The sequence below is a fragment of the Mauremys mutica genome, unplaced genomic scaffold (assembly GCF_020497125.1).
Source record: "Mauremys mutica isolate MM-2020 ecotype Southern unplaced genomic scaffold, ASM2049712v1 000493F_np12_subseq_321859:338959_obj, whole genome shotgun sequence".
Taxonomy (NCBI): Eukaryota; Metazoa; Chordata; order Testudines; family Geoemydidae; genus Mauremys; species Mauremys mutica.
Genome location: NW_025422980.1, coordinates 8,676 through 17,101, shown reverse-complemented (window position 1 = coordinate 17,101; position 8,426 = coordinate 8,676). Strand labels below are relative to the sequence as shown.

Genomic DNA, 8,426 nt, shown 5'->3' with positions numbered 1-8,426 from the left:
ACCTTTTCTTTCTTTAATTAAAAGCTTTCTTTTTAAGAACCTGATTGATTTTTCCTTGTTTTAAGACCCAAGGGGATTGGGTCTGAACTCACCAAGGATTGGTGGGGGAAAAGGAGGGGGGATGGTTAATTTCTCCTTGTTTTAAGATCCAAGGAGTTTGGATCTGTGTTCCCCAGGAAAGGTTTTGGGGAAACAGAAAGTGTGCCAGACACTGATCTCTGGCTTGGTGGCAGTGTTACCAGATCTCAGCTAGGAATTAAGCTTAGAAGGGTCCATGCAGGTCCCCACATCTGTAACCTAAACTTCAGAGTGGGGGAGGAAACCTTGACACCCATACTCTCTGTTATCCTGCTGAGGAGCTCAAAATCAGATGAAGGTGCTGCTGCCCTCCCAGAAAACAAGCCAACCCTGCACAAACAGGGATGAAAGGGCCTGCCAAAGCCTAGGATTGAACCAGGACCTTTAGATCTTCAGTCTAATGCTCTCCCAACTGAGCTACTTTGGCAGCTGTATAGTAGCATTTTGGCCTGTTGCTTCTCTGTCTGGGAGTTTTTTGCAGCAGTTGCACACAAAAAGGACGTCATTGTGAGCGGTCCACTGCTGCCTCAGGCCGGGACAGGAGGCCCTCACCACTCACAGGCTGGCCTCTTGCCTTCAGCCCAGCTGACGGAGCGCAGAGCTACGTGAGTCAATGGCAGGTCGAGTCGGGGCCGCGTAACCTGCCCTCTCGGTGCTCCGGGGCTAGGGTGGCTGGGGCCATGCCGCCCACTCTGGGGCTGGGAGGGAGGCTGCGGGCACCATGGGGCTGGGGCACTAGCCTGGGGCGGGAGCTGGCCCCTGCGGTGGGGGTGTAGGGGCTCTGGACTCCAGTGGCGTTTGCGGAAGGGGCCAGCACCCTGAAAAAGATTCTTCGTGCTTCTTATAAGCATAACAATGGGACCCCCTGCAACAGGGATCTGAGGCCTCCCCCAGGACCGGACGCTGCAAATGCTGCCCCCTGGGGCTCTAAGAGGGGCAGGGATGTGCCAGGTGGCACCGCTGACAGGTGCTTACATTGCTCTTGACCTTGATGATGGGCTGCAGGCTCCGTGCCGGGGTGCGATGGTGCTTGGCCAGGCTGCGGATTTGACTCAGGCTTGGGCCGCATGGCCGCACTTCCCTGACGAGACACGAGCAGGCCAAGAGCTCTGCGCAGCCAACAGGGAAGCGGGAGGAGGCGTCTTCGAGCCGGCCTGTCTCGTCCGCTTCTGCCTTGCCGCTTGGGCGGAGGCAGGAAGGGAGCAAAACATGCCTGGCTGAAGGTTTTGCACTCAGCTACTTCTGTACTGTGTATTTGACAGAAACTCAGATCTTATTTTCACCAAAGAAGATAGGAGATGTTTGAACACTAAGGTCTGGTCTAACACTACGAGTTTATTTTGAATTTAGCAGCATTAAACTGAGTTAAACACTGCAGCCATCCACACAACGAAGCCCTTTATTTCGATATAAAGGGCTCTTAATATCGATATCTGTACTCCTCCCCGATGAGGGAGTAGCGCTCAAATCACTATGGCCATTTCGGATTAGGGTTAGTGTGGCTGGTATTTGATGGTATTGGCCTCCGGGAGCTATCCCACAACTCTAGGGCATCACTGAAGTGTTCTAGAAATCAGGTTCCAGCATTGTCGGGCCCCCTCCTTTTCTGAGCTGGGCTGCAGCCCCTGACGCACCCGCCGTGGAGAGCGGGCCCAGCAGAGGCCCCGGCGGGGACCGGGCGGCACTTTGGCAAGGGCCCCTGGTGGGGCTGGCGGCTGGGCTCTCAGCGCCGAAGAGCCCGGGCTGGCCAGGGGAGTGCGCAGGGCCGGGCAGGCAGGGGGAGGGGCCCGACTGGAGGGCCAGAGCCGCGGGAGCATGTGTGCGAGCAGAGCATCGTGGGAGAGGCAGCGGGCTGCCAAGCAGGGCCTGAGTTTGGCACCTGGGACTCGGCGTGGAGAAGAGTGGGGCCACGTGGGGGCAGATCCTGACAGTGGCGGCTGGTGTGGGTGGGGCCGGCGGGCGTGGGCCTGGTGTCCCCCACCCTGGGCTGAGAGTGTGGGGTGAGCGAGGGCGGGTGACGGCTGGGCAGTAGGAGCTTAAACTTACCTGGCAGGGGAGATCCCATGATCACCAAGGTGGTTTTCCCAGGGTGAGGCTTATCCATTGCACTGCGGGTGTGTTGATCTCTGTGATTTCCCCAAATGTAGGAAACTCAACTGCAGAATTTGTGGTAGTGGGGGACTGCGTTTGCGCTCTCCCTGGTACTTGGTGAAGGAAAGATAAACTGCTGGGGGTTTGGCCTTTAGAGCGCTCTACCGTTCTTTCTTTCTCATTGCTGAAGTTTTCTTTTTCTCTGGGGTTGTGGTTATTTGACATGCCCCCCCCCCATTTTTTTTGTTTTTTAGGACTGCTCTCTTCTGTAGGTTGCTCTAGCATACTTTATTCCGGGTGCTCTGTCTGGTCTCCAGGGGAGCTGCCTGAGTTTTTTCCTCTCTTTTCACCTGCTTGTTAGCCTTTGCTGTGTTTGCTCTTCCCACTGGCAGTTGGTCCAACACAGGAAACAATTAGTTTTTTTGTTGGCGGTGGTTGTTTTTTGTTTTTATTTTTTGAGCCCTGTTCCAGTCTTGGCCTTCACAACATTCTCTGGCAAAGAGTTCCACAGATTGACTGTGGGTTGTGTGAAGAAATACTTCCTTTTCTTTGTTTTAAACCTGCTGCCTGTTAATTTAATTTGGTGACCCCTAGCTCTTGTGTTATGAGAAGGAAGAACCAACACGTCCTTCTTTACTTTCTCCACACCAGTCATGATTTTTATAGACCTCCATTGTATCCCCCTTTTGTTGTCTCTTTTTCCCAGCTGAAAAGTCCCAATCTCATGGCTCTCTTCTGCTACAGAAGCTGTTCCATAGCCCCTCATCATTCTTGTTGCCCTTTTTTCTGAATCTTTCCACTTCCAATATATCTTCTTATTTTTCAGCTGGGGCAACAAAGAACCTCACCTTTATCAACTCACAAAATGCTCCCAAGAAATCATAACAATATTTTCTCATCAAGAAACCAAAACTCTGGACATTTCAATGACTTGGGGGGAAAATAAATAAATCCACTTTCAGGAAGTATTACCACAGTAAAACTCTTTCTGCTTTTCTAACCAGAACATTCTCCCCAAAAGGAGGTGCACCAGGCCTGGAGACAATGCAATACCAGGTTGATGCATGGAGTGGACAGAGCAAGCTCCTAGTCCAGCCCTCTGTTTCAAAAATCAATTTAATATACAATCCTCAAATAAAGGACATATCAGATATTAAACTGATAAGACCAGCTACTATGCTTGATCTTAGCTCACAGAGAGCCAAGAACCAATGCCAAGACTGTGTGACACACGTGCATCTCTGCCCCCACCCGCTTTCAACCTCACCGTGACGAGCTCCCAGCCACGCCACGAACACCCTAAGGAGGTAACTCTAAGTGAGGCTCACTTCCCCGAAATGACTCCAGTGGAAGAAGTCAAAGCAAGACCCCTTAACACACAATTCTGTTCAAAGACGGTTCCCTTTACACTCCTAATGTGCACAAACCCACCCCCTGAGCTGTGACTAGCAATCTCTCACTGTGAACTCATACAGCAAACCAGGGCAAAGCAAGCCTATGCTGCGTTAGCGGGCTAAAACCCGGAGCAAACGCACACGCCTTGCAAAGGAGCAGGAGCCGGGATCTCGACCAACACACTCCATTGAGATTCTATCTGCCAGCCCCCGGCATTGGACCTGCTGCTTGGTCTCCCTCTGCTGCAAAGTAGCTCCCCTCAGACCCTCGGGTTCGCTGAGCTGCAGCTCACCTGATCCGGGGGAACAGCTTGAAACAGCGCTGGCTGCCTGTGCACTCACCCGCCCTCACTTGGCAGGTAAGAAAAGGCATCAAGTGGCCAGAGTGGATGACAACAGCTGACTTTCTGCAATGACAAGAAACTGAGGTGAGCCAAGGCAGGGGAGGTCGTTCTTGTATTGGCCCAGGTTCTGGTGGGGAGAGAGAGAAGCAAAATGCAGCTTCTCTGTTTCTCCAGCAGTAGTTGGGCCACAAGACAAGCTAGTCCCTTGTCTCTTGGCTGGCCTGGATTCCTGGGACTGGCCCCGGCTAGGACTCTCGGGCATCACTGAAGTGTTCTTGAAATCAGGTTCCAGCTTTGTCCGGCCCCCTCCTTTTCTGAGCTGGGCTGCAGCCCCTGATGCAGCCACCCACCTGCCTGCCACGGAGAGCGGGCCCAGCAGAGGCCCTGGCTCCAGTCCCTCTGCTCTACTAGCTGACCTATTGGAGGGCTGCCACCACTTCAAAAGAAGATTGAAAGGTGACTTCATTGAAGTGTTGAAGGGCCTTAATGGAGAGAAAAGATTGGGTGTTAAAGGGCTCTTTAATCGAGCAGAGAAAGGCCTAACAAGACCCAATGGCTGGAAGGTGAAAAGAGACAAATTCATATTACAGATAAGACACAAATATTCAACAGTCAGGATGATTCACCACAGGAAAAAGCTACCAAGGAAAGTGGTGGGTTCGCCATCTCCTGATGTCATTTAATGAAGACTAGATGCCTTTCTGGAATGTGTTTACCCCAAAAGTAGCTATTGTGTCATACAGGAGGCCTGTGATATGCAGGGGGTCAGATTAGATGCTCTAATGGTCTCTTCTGGCCATAAAGTCGACTAATTTCTGAAAAACTGAGTGCAGCATTGGGAGCAGCGTCTGATGTTTTCCTGTCTAGCCGGCTTGCTGCCTAGAACGAACGCTCCTTGAGTGGGGTGATCCACAGGGAGTAGCTCAAACCTCCAAAGTGCCTGGCTGGGGCAGGACATTGGCACAGGAAGGGAGGGGTGTGGCAGTGACATCACAAAGGCCTTGTGCAGGACCTCAGACTATTGGTCAAAGGTGGTGGGGAGGTGGTGACCTCACAGAGAGATGCTGACATCAGGCAGGCAGGATGGGGGCGAGGGGCCAGGGAAACCTCAGAGACTCCTGTGGCTTTGATTCAGCAAGTCTCCTTCTCGAGGTCTCTCTTTGAGGACTGAGAGATTATTCGGGTTCACATACGTGAGCTTCCAGAGGAACCTCTTTCGATTTTTCTCCTTCCCTTTTAGTGAGTTTACTAGAAAACAGCCGTCCCTGTTTAGAAGGTAAGAGCCTCCTCGAGGGAATGTATGTGTGTGTGTGTGTGCAGAGGAGGAACATGCTCTATGCCCAGAGGACTTTATTCCTCCAGCCTGTAAGGACAGAGGGGATGTCAAGGAGTTGCTCCTTCAATCCCCCCTCCACAAGGCCCTTCTTAGGAAAAGCAAAATCCTGAAGAGAAAGAGTAACACCAAAGAAGGTGCCTGAAATTCAGACTTTTACAACCACAGTTGAACCCTGGACCCTCAGATTAAGAGTCTGATGCTCTGCCAACTGAGCTAGCCAGGCTCACACAGGAAAAATGCAAATTGGTGCAGAGGTGAAGCTAGTCAAGAAAAAGCAAGCAGGAAACAATAGGGGAAACCTGCTGCTCTCGCTCTCTTCCCAGCCCTGGCCTGGCCTGGTATTAGTGCTGGTTAAAAAGAGGGGAAAATATCGGCATCTACCAGCCTTTCATAGCTGTACAAGACTCAGGCACAATACAGAGGTGCCCATCTGCAAGTGCCGAATGGTTGGATTGGCTAACGCAGCCTGTAGACGTCCAGGGCACACTGGGGTATAGAGCCAAGTGTCCATCACCATCATCATTTCAAAGGGATAATGATAATGATGGGAAGGGTCACAATTGACTCAGCAGTTGCATACAAAGGTGCATGTTTGGCAATTACATTGGGAAATTCTGGCTCCTTCTCAGGCTCAGGTTGGCCACCCTGGTCTAGATGTAGAAGTTACAACATTTAAACTTGAAAGAGGGGCCAATTTCCCCATCATTTCCCACCTTTACATCCAAACACGATGACTTTCTGAATGAACCCTCCTCGTTCAGCCAGAAGATCTTGGGGTGGGTGTAGGAGTCACTGGGTAAAATTCTCTGGACTCTGTTCTGAATCAGGTCAGAGCAGAGGTACCTGGTGATCTAGTCTGGCTGTAAAATCTATATATCAACACCAAATATGGTGTGAAATTAATCCTCAGAAACGGCTGTTCCTGACCCAGACCCCAGCAAAGGGCTCTCCAAGGAAGGGGGCTGTTGAGGAAGGAAAGAAGAAAGATGTCCTTCTCTCCCTGGAGGGACTGGGCTCTGCGCTTTGGACAGAAAGGAAGGGAAGGAAATGGCTACATGACAGCAGCAGAACCTAAGAAATGAAACACAACAGGCTTCTGAGCACGTTGCTTCCGAACAGTGAATGAACCTGACTCCCGTACCATGAAAAGCCAAAAAGCCGTTTCTTTCTATGCCTGGGAGAAAAGAGTTCCAATCATTCCTGCCCGTTTACTTTTGAATTATTTTACATTATAAAGAAAATTGTAACAAAATTAGTCTGAACTTGAGCTGCCTGTTATTAAAAGCTGGTTCCCAATTCAGTTCCAACTGCCCTGCTAGAAACACCCCTAGGTCCCTGCTCACCCCAGAAATAGGAAAAAGAGAAACCCCCACTGGGCACTGCCCTTGGCTCCAGGCTGCTGTCCCGAGGTGCGGTTGGGGACTGATTGTTTGCTGATGAGGAGGGAGCCAGAAGAGGCCTCTGGTGCTCTGCTCCTAGCATCTGCCCAGCCCAGGCTGTCCTCTGCCTCAGCTGCTGCTCCCGGCCTGCTCTAGAGTCAAACACGCAGGGCACCCAGGGGAACAGAGGCTGGGACAGGGCAGCAGCCTGGGCTGGGCTGGGAAGATGCTGGGAGTTCTCGTTTCCTGAGAACTGGCCTGGCTCCCTTCTCAACAGCAAACAAATCAATTCCACGTCCCCTCCCCAGAAAAACCAGCCTGGAGCCAAGGGCAGCAGGGGACGATTCCCTCCAGTTCCCACCGAGGCAGGAGAGAACCCAGGGTGTTTCTAGCAGAGCTTATGGAACTGACGTGGGGAAACCAGCCTTTAATAACAGGCAGTTCCAGTTTAAGCTCAGTGTTTTTAACAATTTCTACAACATTAAATAACCCTTCAATCGTAGTGTCACCATCCATAAAATTGCTTCAGCATTATAGGTTCCCAAGTGCCCAACTAAACATCTCTTCAAATCCAAAGGAATGGAGCTCAGTCAGTGTTCAGAGTCATCCCACATAAAAGAACCGTGTTGTGGTACATACTGGCCCCATCATGTGGCCATCGCCTTTCCCTCCTCTCTGTTAAAAGTTTTAGTATTTTGCACAGAAACTTTCTTCCCTCAGGAGAGACCTGGGAACCAGGGCTGCCAGCCAGACAAACACTTTTAAGAGGAGGTGTAACCTGTCAAGAAATGATCTCCCTCCTTCAGTTCAGTAACAGCCTGAAATATTACTTGTCCCAGCAGAGCTGGAGGATTGAAAGCAGCTACGTCAAACCCCTGTGTAGCTAGCAGGAATGAACATAAACACTCCCTGGTATCTGAAGAGATATTTAGTTTTACCTTTGGTAAACTACAAGACTAAAGGGAAAGGCAGTGGTGCCAAATATATAGAGTGAAACATGAAACAATCGTCATAGTTATGCCCATAGTGACTGCAAAATCTTTCTATATACTTATTATTATTTTCTCTGGTGTCTAGAGATTGACTAGACCTTGACCAAGAAATTTGGCTCTTGATAAAATAATCAACTACCCCTGGTTAATGCAATGGACTAGAAATTGACTGGGGTCTCTCCACGCAGGTTCAAATCCGGCCAGCTACAACTGCATTAGTATATTGTCATTACTGTTGTCTTAGTACCTGAGCATCCACAGAGCCAAACTGGAGCCAGATCTGGTCTTGCTCTGAGGCTGTCTACACTTAAAATGCTGCTCTAGCACTGTGGAGAAGACCATTGCTACAGTGAGGGGAGGGGTTTTCCATCCCTGTAATAGCTACATTGGCAGAACAATCTTTCCTTTCATTTAGCAATATCTAACCAGGGTTTAGGTCAGCTTAACTATACTGGTTTGGGATGTGTGGATTTTTCACACCCTGAAAGATGTATTTGTTAGAGGGTTTATCCCTTCAGCCTCCCATTCCCTGGTCCTTCTCGCATGAACAGAAAGCAGCAATGCACGAAGTTCAAAGGTGCAAACAATTCGATGTTTATTGGGGTAAACTTCCAGCAAGCAATGATTCCAATTTGCTTCTTCAGTATCCCCCTTCCCAGCTCTGACACCACAGAGCCTTGCCTGTGTCCCTCTTCCCATTCCCTGTTCCTATTCCCCCCCTTAGCAAAACATAATTCCAATTCCCCATTCCCATTCCCATTCCCCTCCTTACTTCCTGATTGACTGCAGACTATATAGTAAAACTGGAGTTC

General features: G+C 50.3%; 3 non-coding genes across 3 annotated transcripts; 1 reads left to right on the top strand and 2 right to left on the bottom strand.

Annotated features, from left to right (window-relative positions):
• Positions 1-433: 433 nt before the first annotated feature.
• On the bottom strand, positions 434-505 carry TRNAF-GAA. Its single transcript has one exon. It is a non-coding gene; the product is annotated as a tRNA-Phe (tRNA).
• A 1,611-nt stretch (positions 506-2,116) lies between these two features.
• LOC123357292 lies at positions 2,117-2,280 on the top strand. The gene has a single exon (XR_006575527.1). It is a non-coding gene; the product is annotated as a U1 spliceosomal RNA (small nuclear RNA).
• Positions 2,281-3,188: 908 nt separating this feature from the next.
• LOC123357293 lies at positions 3,189-3,382 on the bottom strand. The gene has a single exon (XR_006575528.1). It is a non-coding gene; the product is annotated as a U2 spliceosomal RNA (small nuclear RNA).
• Between the last annotated feature and the right edge of the window lie 5,044 nt (positions 3,383-8,426).